Here is a 13,647-nt window from a genome sequence, read left to right as displayed (position 1 = left end):
GAACAACAAATAAATCTACTTAGTGATAAAGCAAACAAGCACACACGAGAATATTCACCCCATGCTATCTCCCCGACAACGGCGCCAGAAAAAGGTCTTGATAACCCACAAGTATAGGGGATCAATTGTAGCCTTTCTCGATAAGTAAGAGTGTCGAACCCAACGAGGAGCTAAAGGTAGGACAAATATTCCCTCAAGTTCTATCGACCACCGATACAACTCTACGCACACTTTACGTTCGGTTTACCTAGAACAAGTATGAAACTAGAAGTACTTTGTAGGAGTGATAGGATAGGCTTGCAAGAAAGTAAAGAACACGTAAATAAAACTAGGGGCTGGTTAGATAAAGAAACAACTACGAGTGTCTAACGAGTGTGTAAAAGTGGTGGTAGGAGTTGTGGAATTGCCCTAAGCAATTGACTACATTACTAGGTCGATAGCAAGTATCATGTGGGAGAGGCCTCTGCTAGCATGTCATCCCTTACTTGGAATTCTATGCACTTATGATTGGAACTATTAGCAAGCATCCGTAACTACTAACGTTCATTAAGGTAAAACCCAACCATAGCAATAAGATATATTGGTCCCCCTTCAATCCCATATGCATCAATTTCTATGCTAGGTTTGAAGCTTCTGTCACTCTAGCCTGCCAATACATAGTCCTATCAACATACAACTAACCCTATGGTGTGATCCACGCACGCTATCATATGATGGGCACCAAAGGACAACAACATAACCACAAGAAAATTAAACCAATCATAGCAATTCATCAATCACCGATAGGACAACGATAATCTACTCAGACATCATATAATAGCAACACATCATTGGATAATAATATGTAGCATAAAACACCATGTTGAAGTAAGGGAACCATAAGTACAGCGGGTTGCGGGAGAGTGAACCATTGAATATAGATGGGGGAAGATGATGGAGATGTTGGTGAAGATGACGGAGGTGTTGGTGTAGATCGCCGTCATACGATGATGTCCCGGGGGCGTTCCGGCGTCGTCCGGAGAGAGGGGGAGAGAGCCCTCTCCTTCTTCTTATTCCTTGACCTCCTCCCTAGATGGGAGAAGGGTTTCCCTCTGGTCCATGGTCTCCATGGCGGCGGAGGGGCGAGAGCCCCTCCGAGATTGGATTTCTCTCTATTTGTCCTTCTGTTTCTGCGCTCCGAGATTCTGCGTTTCACCGTTTCTTAAATTTCCGAAGATCCATAACTCCGATTGGGCTGAAATTTTAACACGATTTTCTTCCGGATATTATCTTTTTTTGCACCGAAAGAAGGGCTCCAACCGCCTTAAGGAGTGTCCACAAGCCTGCCTGCCGCGGGCCCACCACCTGGCCACGGCGACAGGGCTCGTGGGCACTCCGTGCATCACCTCACGTTGATTCTTCTTCCAAAAAATCATAAATATTCCAAAAAAAATCCCCGTAAGTTTTTATTACGTTTGGACTTCATTTGGTATGGATATTCTGCGAAACAAAAAACATGCAACAAACAGGAACTGGCACTGGGCACTGGATCAATATGTTAGTCCCAAAAATAGTATAAAAAGTTGCCAAAAGTATATGAAAGTTGTAAATTATTGGCATGAAACAATCAAAAGTTATAGATACGACGGAGACGTATCAATGAATCATCGGAGTCCACCACAAAACCATCTCCAACCAAACTAGAAGGAGCCTTCCTCTTGTTTGGAATTTCATTGGAGGGTCGGGTTTTCCATTTCTCATCGTTCTCGAGGATTTTCTAACAATGAAACAAAGTGAAGGGCCTCCCCAGCACAAGTTTGCCCTTTTTCTTCTTTGATTTGCCCATGAATAAATTTTGAGCAATGTTGAGCTACAAAAAAAGATACAATTAAGGCTTCATCTTCTTTTTGAGCGAAATTAGTTCCTCTCCCCCTTTTTGGAGTAGGTACCACAAAACCCTCACCCTCTTCTTGTGTATACTCTTGTGATGGTATCTCCGGTGCATCTCCACAAGTGTAGTTGATGAAGGTTTCATTGTCCATGCTACATTTTTTAAAGTTGCAAACATAAGTGTAAATTTCGGCCTACATTTCTACTCCAACAAGTTGTGATCATACAATTACATATAATTGTCCTATACACACATTTACAATCAATAGACAAGAAGAAAAACTGAATTACCTTCTCAGCATTTCGCCGAGCACATCTTGTGTGCCATTGGCCATGGGGGCACGAGAGCTCGCCTCGGGCTCCATGTAGACTGCCGGTGGAAGGTTCCACGCCGTTCGGAGGAGCCGTCCTCTTCGCCCTCTGTGTGGAGGTGTCGCGCGGTGGCCTCCTCTGCTTCGGGCTGGAGGAGGCAACGGCGCTGGGGATAGTGGTAGGGGCGGCACCGGACGCAACGGCATGGAGGGTGGTGGCGGGGGGTGGAGATGGACGCGACGGTAGCAGGCCCGTTGGAGGCGCCAGGGATGATGGCGCCAACCCTAGACACTGCTGGGCCTTGGGCTTGGCCGCAACAGCGCCGGGAGGTGGACTAGGAGGGTCGGCGCCGGCATCGGGAGCGGGTGGGAGGTCGCCCGTGGCCTCCATGGCTGCGGCGGCGGCCGGCGGCGGCGTCTCGCGGGATGAGCAGGAAGGTCAGAAAGCTCTGCGCGGGGCGATTGGCTCTCCCGCGTGATGCCTGGGCATTTTGCAAGCCAGTCCTGGACTTTGCGAATATGCAAAGCGATGGTGTAGTTTTACCAGGCCGGCTAAATTTTTTGGTGTGGGGACCAGTTATACAAATGCTGTTGGAGGTGGGTTTCTTGTCACAGTTTGTAAAAAAACAGGTTTTAGCAAGTCAGGGGATTATAGCAAGGCTATTGGAGATGCTCTAATAAATGAAAACTTCAATGTTTACTACCCTTATGTTACTATCCACTCTGGAGGTAGTAACTTAAACTAATAACATATGTGTGTTAATACTCTATGTTACTCCCCATTGTGAATAGTCTTAGGCCGTGTCATGTCACACTTTTCAACACTAGTAGAAAATGGCCCGTTTGTCCCGGTTCCAGAGGCCCATTAGCCCCGGTTCTTGAACCGGGACTAAATGGTCGGGACTAAAGCCCAAAACCTTTAGTCCCAGTTCGCTTACGAACCAGGACCGAATGGTCTCCATGTGACCGCTGCGGCGAGCCTGGGCAGGAGGATCTTTAGTCCCGGTTGGTCACACCAACCGGGACAACATGGCATCCACACGTCAGCACTTGCCCTGAGTTGGGTTTTTTTTTATCAGGGGGGAAGGGGTTGGAGGGTTAATTTAGTGATTTCATATTGTGTTAGCTAGCTAATAGAGAGAAGTGTCCTCCCTTTCTCCGTGCTTGGTCGACGCTAGCTACTATACATATAGAGGGAGCATGATGCTAGGTAATAAGAAAATGAAGGAAACCATTTACAATACTTAACATCTTTTACAATATAACATCTTTTACAATGCCTAACATCATATACCTAAGATCCAATCACAAATAGCTCACATGGTATTCTCCATCACTAGATATGATGTGGTCAAGAAGGAATCCCACCAATTCCTCTTTAATTGCTCGTATGCCATCATCTGATAGGGGTTCATCCCGCTTCTTCCAGATCTAATTTAAAGAAGGGGGTCAATACATGCATATATATGAATAAAACTCAACACAATTGATGGTAATATATAAAATAAAATTCTGAATATTATTTACGTACTTCAAATTGTTCGTCAGAGATGCCCTACCCAGAGGTCGAGAGGCGCATGAACTCGCATACGTAGAATGCACATTTTTCAGTCCCACCTACCTAGTACAAGCACTTTACGATAATATATAGAGTTCAATCAAAGTGATAAGCAAGCATGGTAATGATATATTGATGAAAAATTGAATCAATTAGAGATGTGTGGAACTAGCTAGCTAGTACTACTTACTGGGGGTGCGTAAATTGCAACTCTTTGGGTATACCGCGAACCTTATTCGTGAACTTCTTCCAAATCCTGCCAGGCAAAGAAAATGATTACTTGATATCAGAAAATTAACGAAAGTTGCATGCCGGTATGGTCCCGGTATTGAGTGAATTTACTTCTTGAGCATTGCAGTCATGTCCGCATAATCCTCGAGATCTTTACGTCTCGAGTCTAAGACACTTACTTTTGCCGCGTCAAGCTTAATGGATAGCAGAATCCAGTGCTAACTGCAGACACATATATAACTCATCGATTACATTTACTAATTAACCTCGAGTAAGAGAAACCGAGTATACAGAGAAGACAGCAACACTCACCTGAAGTTGTAAGGAAAGAGTATTTCCCTTCTGTTTTGATTTACAAGCAACAAATTTAGCAACTTAACATCGATCTCTTTGGTTTCATTTCGTATCGACAATACATTTACCAATTCTGGGCTAATGAACCCAACGTCGAAGATTCCTGCTTTTTTTAATTCGACGATCTTCAATCTGCATAATATATATAGTGAGGATAATTCTAGATACATGCAATGAACGAGCTGAGCTAGAGACTTAACTATAGAAGTAATACTTACAAATAGTAGGAAGTCAGGAGTTGTTTATCGAGGGCCAGGTCATTGTATAACTGAAATAACTCCTCAAATTCAACAAGCACCACTACAACTCCAATGAATTCGTGATCTTTTTTCACTCTCATATACACAACCGTTTTCTCCCTGAAGATGTTCATGTACCACTCATGCAATTCGTGCATCCTCGGTGTTAGAGGAGGATGACCAGGTTTGACGAGAGGCTTCCCGAGCATGAATTTATATTTTTCTTCATTCGTTACTTCAGCCATCTTAAAAATTACTGAATCGCTCAGGTAATCATCAGGATTGGTATCGGGCAGCAACCCCGAATCATTAGCGATGACGATATCGCTAGACACCTTGAGCGGGGGACATGATTGCTTCTTCTGTTGGCCGAGCTGGGGAATTGTTTTCCCACTTCTTCGTTTTGCTAACATTGCATCACTGCTAGCCCCCAAAGCGGCGGCGGAGTCTGTCTTCCGCTTGAGAGAAGGAGGAGGAGGCGGCATCTTTCTTACTTGTGTAATTTTCGGCGGAGCGGCGACGACGTCTGTCTTCCGCTGTTGCAGAGAAGGCGGACTGCTCCGACGCGCTTGAGGAGGAGCCGAAGGAGGAGGACTCCTCCGACACGCTGGAGGAGGAGCCGAAGAAGGAGGCGGAGTGCTCCGACGCACCGGAGGAGGAGCCGAAGAAGGAGGCGGAGTGCTCCGACGCACCGGAGGAGGAGCCGAAGAAGGAGGTGGACTGCTCCGATGCGCTGGAGGAGGAGCCGAAGAAGGAGGCGGAGTGTTCCGACGCGTCGGAGGAGGAGCCGAAGGAGGAGGACTGCTCCGACACGCTGGAGGAGGAGCCGAAGAAGGAGGTGGACTGCTCCGACAAGTCGGAGGAGGAGTCGAAGAAGGAGGCGGAGTGCCCTCACGCGCCGGAGGAGTAGCCGAAGAAGAAGGCGGAGTGCCCTCATGCGTCCGAGGAGCCGGAGTGCCCTGATCATTTGTCGTAGGAGGATGAGGAGTGCCATGATCATTCGCTGGAGGAGGATGAGGAGTGCCCTGATCACTCGCCCGGGGGAGGAGGAGGAGGCGTCTAGTTTGGAAGATTGATGTACTTCTTCGACCATAGACATGTACTTCTCAAAGCATGAACCAGCTTATTATTCTCATCTTCACATGTAGGGTGGTCAAGCTCGAGCTGCTCAAAATCCTTATTTACTTCATCCACCATCACAAGAGCATAACCACGTGGAATCGGACGATAGTGAAAAGTTCTGTTGGATTGAGGAGGTGCAACAACGCCGATAGCAGCCTTGAAAGTGAGGTTCCGGCATTTCGTCAAAAGCTCGCAAGGTTGAGACTCCGTGATAGTATCCATGGGGTGGCAAGGAGCCGTGAAGTCAGGTTGAACGAGCTCCGTGTAAGCCACGTTGCTTCTCCGCTGAGATGGCGGGGTAAATTCTGGGGTAGTTTCGTGCCGCTGAGATGGTTGGTCGACAGCTCGCTGGCTCTGAAGTTCCTCTAGAATTTGTAGTCTTGCATTGATCTTCTGCATGTCGCTCAACTCCACTCTCCTCTTTCTCACTCGGCTTCTGTAACCGGCTGCGCCGGGAAACCCAACCTTCCACGGAATGGAGCCTGGTGTGCCTTGTGTTTGTCCAGGGTGCTCAACATTCCCTAGGGCCTCAGTCAGCTCGTCCTTCTCTCTTTCGGGAAAGAACGCCCCTTCCTGTGTTGCGGTGATACACTGCTGAAGCTTGTTGATGGGTGTTGCAAGTTGCTCATCCGTCCAACGACACTCCCCTATTTCAGGGTCCAAAGTTCCCCCAACTCCGAAGAACCAATTCCTAGAACGGTCGGGCCAGTTCCATGTCTGTGGTTGGACCCCTTTAGCAATCAGGTCTTTCTCAGCTTTGTCCCACAACGGACGTCCTTTGAGGTAGCCACCTGACCCCGTGTGATGATGATACTGCTTCTTTGCAGCATTGTTCTTGTTTCTTTCTGGCATTTCCTTACTCTTGTTCGATGACTTGTAGGCCACAAATGCGGGCCAGTGATCTCTAATCTTCTCAAATCGGCCGACGAATTCTGGAGTCTTCCCTTTGTCGACATACTTTGATTTCAACTCTTTCTTCCACATCCTGAATAGTTTTGCCATCTTGTTAAGAGCACATGCCTTGACCAGTGGCTCTATAACTGGCTTATTGGAATCCTCCTGTGGCGGTAGGGTGAAATTTTCCTTCAACGCGGTCCAAAGATCATCTTTCAGCCTATCGGTGACATAATCACCTTCAGGGACGTTGTCGCCCTTAGGCTTATTCCATTGCTTGATGCTGATCAGAATGTTGTCCCTGACAATAGCTCCGCACTGAGCAGAAAATGCGTCCCTGGTCCGCTTGGGTTCAATCGGTTGGCCATCGTCCGACAGTTCTATGATCGTGAACTTTTGATCCTTGCCCAACCTTCTCGTCGGGCCTCGTCTCATTACCGAAGTTTGGCTCAATCCGGACTTTTCAATAGCTCCCTCCTTCGTTCGGTCACCGGAGCCGTCATCATGGTCTCCTTCCTCCGGGATTCGGTAGTCACCGAAGCCATCATGATAATGTCCTTCCTCCTCTATTGTTCGATCACCGAAGCCATCATGATAATGTCCTTCCTCCAGGATTCGGTAGTAACCGAGTTCGCTGAGCAAAAAATCGACATTACTACCATCACCGTGGATTATATCCCCCAAAATTTCTTCTTTTTCCATGTCTCTTGGAATATCCATTGTTTCTGCAAATATTTCAAAGTGGGGGGAAGCCCTTTATACATAATCCGAAATATTAACATAAAAACTTTATTTGTAACTTAATCTAATCTAAATATTTTTATTATTTTTATAACTTTATTTTCTATTGATAAATCTAATCTAAATATTTTTATAATTTTTATAACTTGTGTCACATTGGGGAGTTCAAAAATGTACCAAACATATTCTAATATGACTGTAATACACACACATGGATTCGCAATTAGACTACGTCTTCTCACACACATGGATTCACAAATAGGGAGATGGAGAGATCGATGGACATGCTACCGGTGCGTCGACGGGCAACGACGGCGGTCTTCGGAACGACGACGGGCAACGACGACGGTGATGGGCTCGGGGGCGACGGCGATGGGCTCGGGGGCGACGACGAGGGCGACGACGGGCAACGACGATGGGATTGGGGGCGACAGTGACGACGAGCGGTGACGGGCGATGGCGACGACGACGACGGCGATGGGCCCGGGGGAGACGTCTACGACGATGGGCTCGGGGACTACGGCGACGACGATGGGCTAGGGCGACAACAACGGTGACGGCGATGACGACGGGCTCGGGAGTAATGGCGACGGCGATGGGATCGGGGCGACGACGGGCTCGTGAGCGACGGCGATGGCGACGCCGGGCTCGTGGAGGAGGCGCGGGCCTGCGGCGACGGGCTCAGGTGCGATGGCGACGAAGAGAGAACGGGGGGATGGAAGTTGGTGGAAATTTCGACAACTCCCGTAATATACGAACTCCTTTGTTCCGGTTGGTGGCCCAAACCGGGACCAAAGTACACCTTTAGTCCCGGTTACACCAGCTAGGATTAAAGGTCAATTTTGAAAACTCCCGCAATATATGCGAAACCTTTGGTTTTGGTTTGTGGCACCAACCGGGACCAAAGCCACACTTCCTCTGGCCCAAAAGGGCGGGAAGAAGAGTACTTTCGTACCGGTTGGTGGCTAGAACCGGGGCAAAAGGTCCGTCGGCCCATTTGATATTTTTCATACACTTACTGATTTTTGTTTTGAGCTAAATGACCCTTAAATTGAAAAGAACTACAAATGAACCATGAAAATGTTGAAAGTTGGCATGGTATAATCATTTCATGCACGTAGCATGTGCTAAAAAGTTGAGAGGGTTGCGGCAAAAACTGGATGCACATCGTGTACAAAACAGGCAATCGCTTTCGAAGTATTAGGGTTTCATACGAAAACTCATGTGTTACAAAGGGATTTCATTTTTTGAATGTATTTGAACTCCAGACTTTTTACGTGTTCAAAATGCACCATTCAAAGACACATCATCATATTTCAACTATTTCTGACTTCATTTGGTATTTTTCATGCATTCGCTGATTTTTTTTTGAGCTAAACGACCCTTAAATTGAAAAGCACTACAAATGAACTCTGAAAATGTTGAAAGTTGGCATGGTATCATCATTTCACCCGCATAGCATGTGCTAAAAAGTTGAAAGGGTTGCGGCAAAAACTGGATGCACTTCGTGTACAAAACGAACAATCTCTTTCGAAGTATCACAGATTCATACGGAAGTTCATCTGTTACAAAGGGATTTCATTTTTTTGAACTTATTTGAACTCCAGACTTTTTGTGTGTTCAAAATGCACCATTCAAAGGCACATTATCAATTTTTAACTATTTATGACTTCATTTGGTATTTTTCATGCATTTACTGATTGTTTTTGAGCTAAATGACCCCTAAATTGAAAAGCACTACAAATGAACTCTGAAAAGGTTGAAAGTTGGCATGGTATCATCATTTCACCCACATAACATGTGCTAAAAAGTTGAGAGGGTTGCGGCAAAAACTGGATGCACTTCGTGTACAAAACGGACAATCTCTTTCGAAGTATCAGGGTTTCATACGAAAACTCATCTGTTACAAAGGGATTTCATTTTTTCGAACTTATTTGAACTCCAGAATTTTTGTGTGTTCAAAATGCACCATTCAAATACACATCATCAATTTTTAACTATTTCTGACTTCATTTGGTATTTTTCATGCATTTAGTGATGTTTTATGAAAACTCATCTGTTACAAAGGGCATTTCATTTCTTCACTTTTTCTTCGCTTGTGTTCCTTGCTTATTGCACCATAACCATGGATAATATTCATCGTTTAACAGGGTGCTTGGGTCAGCCTTGACTTTGAAGGGAGGAATTTCATGAAACTTTTCATAACTTCACACATGTCTGTCTTGCCCTCCAATCCCACGATGTATCTTTTTCCTGAAAGAACTATGTGGTGCTTTGGCTCATCGTATGATGTATTCGTTTCCTTATATTTTCTTTTTCTCGGTTTGGTAGACATGTCCTTCATATAGAAAAACCTGCGCCACATCATTGGCTAGGACAAATGGTTCCTTTGCGTGCGCAAGATTGTTCAGATCCACTGTTGTTATTCCATACTGTGGGTCTATCTATACCCCGCCTCCTGATAGATTGACCCATTTGCAATGAAACAAAGGGACCTTCAAATCATGTCCATAGTCAAGTTCCCATATGTCCACTATGTAACCATAATATGTGTCCTTTCCCCTCTCGGTTGCTGCATCAAAGCGGACACCACTGTTTTGGTTGGTGCTCTTTTGGTCTTGGGTGATCGTGTAAAATGTATTCTCATTTATCTCATACCCTTGGTAAGTCAATAAAGTCGAAGATGGTCCCCTGGCCAACGAGTACAGCTCATCAGAAACAGTGTTGTCACACATGAGATGTTTTTGCAACCAACTGTTGAAAGTCCTGATGTGTTCAAATGTAATCCAGTCGTCATACTGCTTCGGGTGTATGGAGCTCAGAATATTCTTGTGTTCATCGACATACGGGGTCATCAAGGTAGAATTCTGTAGAACTGTGTAGTGTGCTTGAGACCAAGAATGCCCGTCCATACACATTATTGGCTCCGATCCTAGTGTGCCTTTTCCAGTCAGTCTCCCCTCATACCGCAATTGAGGGAGACCAATCTTCTTAAGGTCAGGAATGAAGTCAACACAAAATCCAATGACATCCTCTGTTTGATTGCCCATGGAGATGCTTCCTTCTGGCTTAGCGCGGTTACGAACATATTTCTTTAAGACTCCCATGAACCTCTCAAAGGGGAACATATTGTGTAGAAATACAGGGCCCAGAACGACAATCTCGTCGACTAGATGAACTAGGACGTGCGTCATGATATTGAAGAAGGATGGTGGAACACCAGCTCGAAACTAACAAGACATTGCACCAAATCACTCCTTAACCTTGGCAGGATTGCTCGATCGATCACCTTCTGAGAGATGGCATTGAGAAATGCACATAGCTTCACAATGGCTAATCGAACGTTTTCTCGTAGAAGCCCCCTCAATGCAACCGGAAGCAGTTGGGTCATAATCACGTGGCAGTCATGAGACTTTAGGTTCTGAAACTTTTTCTCTGCCATATTTATTATTCCCTTTATATTCAACGAGAAACCAGACGGGACCTTCATACTGAGCAGACATTCAAAGAAGATTTCCTTCTCTTCTTTGGTAAGAGCGTAGCTGCCAGGACCTTCATACTACTCTAGATGCATGTCATCTTTTCATGCACACGTTGATGTTCCTCCCGTGCCTTCGGTGTATATTTTGTCTTCCCATACACTCCCAAGAAGCCTAACAGGTTCAAGCAAAGATTATTCTTCACGTGCATCACGTCGATTGCAGAGCGGACCTCTAGGTCTTTCCAATAGGGTAGGTCCCAAAATATAGATTTCTTCTTCCACATGGGTGCGTGTCCCGCATCGTCATCCGGAATAGATAGTCCGCCAGGACCCTTTCCAAAGATTACTTGTAAATCATTGACCATATCAAGTATGTGATCACCAGTACGGAGGGCGGGCATCTTCCGGTGATCTGCCTCACCTTTTAAATGCTTTCCTTTCTTTCGACATTGATGGCTGGTCGGAAGAAATCGACGATGCCCCATGTACACATTCTTCCTGCATTTCTCCAAATATATATTGTCGGTATCATCTAAACAGTGTGTGCATGCGCTGTATCCCTTGTTTGTCTGTCCTAAAAGGTTACTGAGAGCAGGCCAATCGTTGATGGTTACAAACAGAAACGCATGTAGGTCAAATTCGTCTTGTTCGTTCTCATCCCACACACGTACATCATTTCCATTCCATAGTTGTGAAAGTTCATCAACTAATGGCCTTAGGTACACATCAATGTCATTGCCGGGTTGCCTAGGGCCTTGGATGAGCAATGGCATCATAATGAACTTCCGCTTCATGCACAACCAAGGAGGAAGGTTATACATACATAGAGTCGCATGCCATGTGCTATGCTTGCCGCTCTGCTCCCCAAAAGGATTAATGCCATCCGCACTTAAACCAAACCATACGTTCCTTGGGTCACGTGTAAAGTCGCTCCACTTTCTCTCGATCTTTCTCCACTTCAACCCATCAGCGGGTGCTCTCAACTTCCCGTCTTTCTTACGGTCTTTTATGTGCCATTGCATCAACTCGGCATGCTTTTTGTTTCTAAACAGACGTTTCAACCGTGGTATTATAGGAGCATACGACATCACCTTGGCATGAACCATCTGTCCGGTGCGCTGGCCCTCAACATCACCAGGGTCATCTCTTCTGATCTTATACCACAATGCGCCACATACCGGGCATGCGTTCAAATCCTCGTACTCACTGCGGTAGAGGATGCAGTCATTAGGGCATGCATGTATCTTCTGCACCTCCAATCCAAGAGGGCATAGAACCTTCTTCGCTTCGTACGTACTGTCGGGCAATTCGTGATCCTTTGGAAGCTTCTTCTTCATTAATTTCAGTAGCGAACTAAATGCCTTGTCAGATACACCATTATCCGCCTTCCATTGCAGCAATTCCAGTGTGGTACCGAGCTTTGTGTTGTCATCTTCGCAATTTGGATACAACCCTTTTTTGTGATCCTCTAACATGCGATCGAACTTCGACTTCTCCCTTTCACTTTCGCATTCTCTATGTGCATCAACAATGACCCGACGAAGATCATCATCAGGCACATCGTCTGGTTCCTCTTGATCTTCAGCTTCCCCCATTGCAGCATCACCGTGTTCAGGGGGCGGGTAGTTGTCATCATCCTCTTCTTCTATGTTTCTTCCATCATAACCCCTCTTTCTCCGTGCTTGGTCCAAACATTATAGTGTGGCATAAAACCCTTCTGAAGCAAGTGGAAGTGAAGGGTTTTATAGTCGGAGAATTCCTTCTTATTCCCACAAACAGTACATGGACAATGCATAAAACCATTCTGCTTGTTTGCCTTAGCCGCTTTGATAAAATTATGCAGGCCATTAATATACTCAGAGGTGCGTCGGTCACCGTACATCCATTGACGGTTCATCTGCGTGCGTTATATAACAAAGTGTATTAAGAACTACACAAATCTTGATGAAAATGGAGCTTGGACAAGGAGCTTCTAAAGGAGAAAGCTTAAGTGTGGCTCACGCATTTCATCGAACACCTCATGTGCATAGGAGGTGAGCTAGAGCACCACAAAGCTCTCCCACAGTCGGCCGAAAATACAGAGCAGTGCACTGCTCTGCTCGCGGGGGTATATGTAGGCCAACCGTTGGTCCCGGTTTGTGGCTGGAACCGAGACCAAAGGACAACCTGAGGTCCCGGTTCCAGCCACAAATCGGGACTATTGGTTGTGGGCCAGGAGCGAGGCACATTGATCTCGGTTCGTGTCTGGAACCGGGACTGAAGGTGACAAACGAACCGGGACAAATGGCCCACGAAGCCCGGCCGGTGCCCAGGCCTCACGAACCGGGACCTATGCCCACATGGTTCCAGGTTCGTGAGTGAACCGGGACTAATGGGAGTTCATCAAGTGGACCAAAGCCCTCTTTTCTACTAGTGCAACGATAAAAACCCATTTGATCATACGTCTAGCTGGGACAGGACTCATCGGGGACGCACTGAATGCACGTCTTCAACATATTCAAATCTCAACCGTAACCTCGCGATAATAAAGGAACTCGCACTGAAAAATTCCGAGCACACTTAGGACATGTACAGTGGTTGATAAGATAGTTTTATCTTATTACATGTAATTTAAAGATGATAAAAAGACATGTCTACAATAGATCATCTCTTAGGCTTATCTTCAATAACTAGCTCATAGAAATATGGTGATACATATTGTATGCTAAGAAAACATTTTTTTTATCTTAAACAAGAGAAGGCAAGTCTTTTCTTATGATTCTGTTTTCTTTCACCTTATCATTTATCCTACGTGACTTTTTAAAATAAAATCATTGTACATGCCCTTACACATGACACCGTTAATTT

This window comes from Hordeum vulgare, chromosome 3H (genome assembly GCF_904849725.1).
Source record: "Hordeum vulgare subsp. vulgare chromosome 3H, MorexV3_pseudomolecules_assembly, whole genome shotgun sequence".
Taxonomy (NCBI): Eukaryota; Viridiplantae; Streptophyta; class Magnoliopsida; order Poales; family Poaceae; genus Hordeum; species Hordeum vulgare.
Note: the sequence above shows the minus strand (reverse complement) of the source record.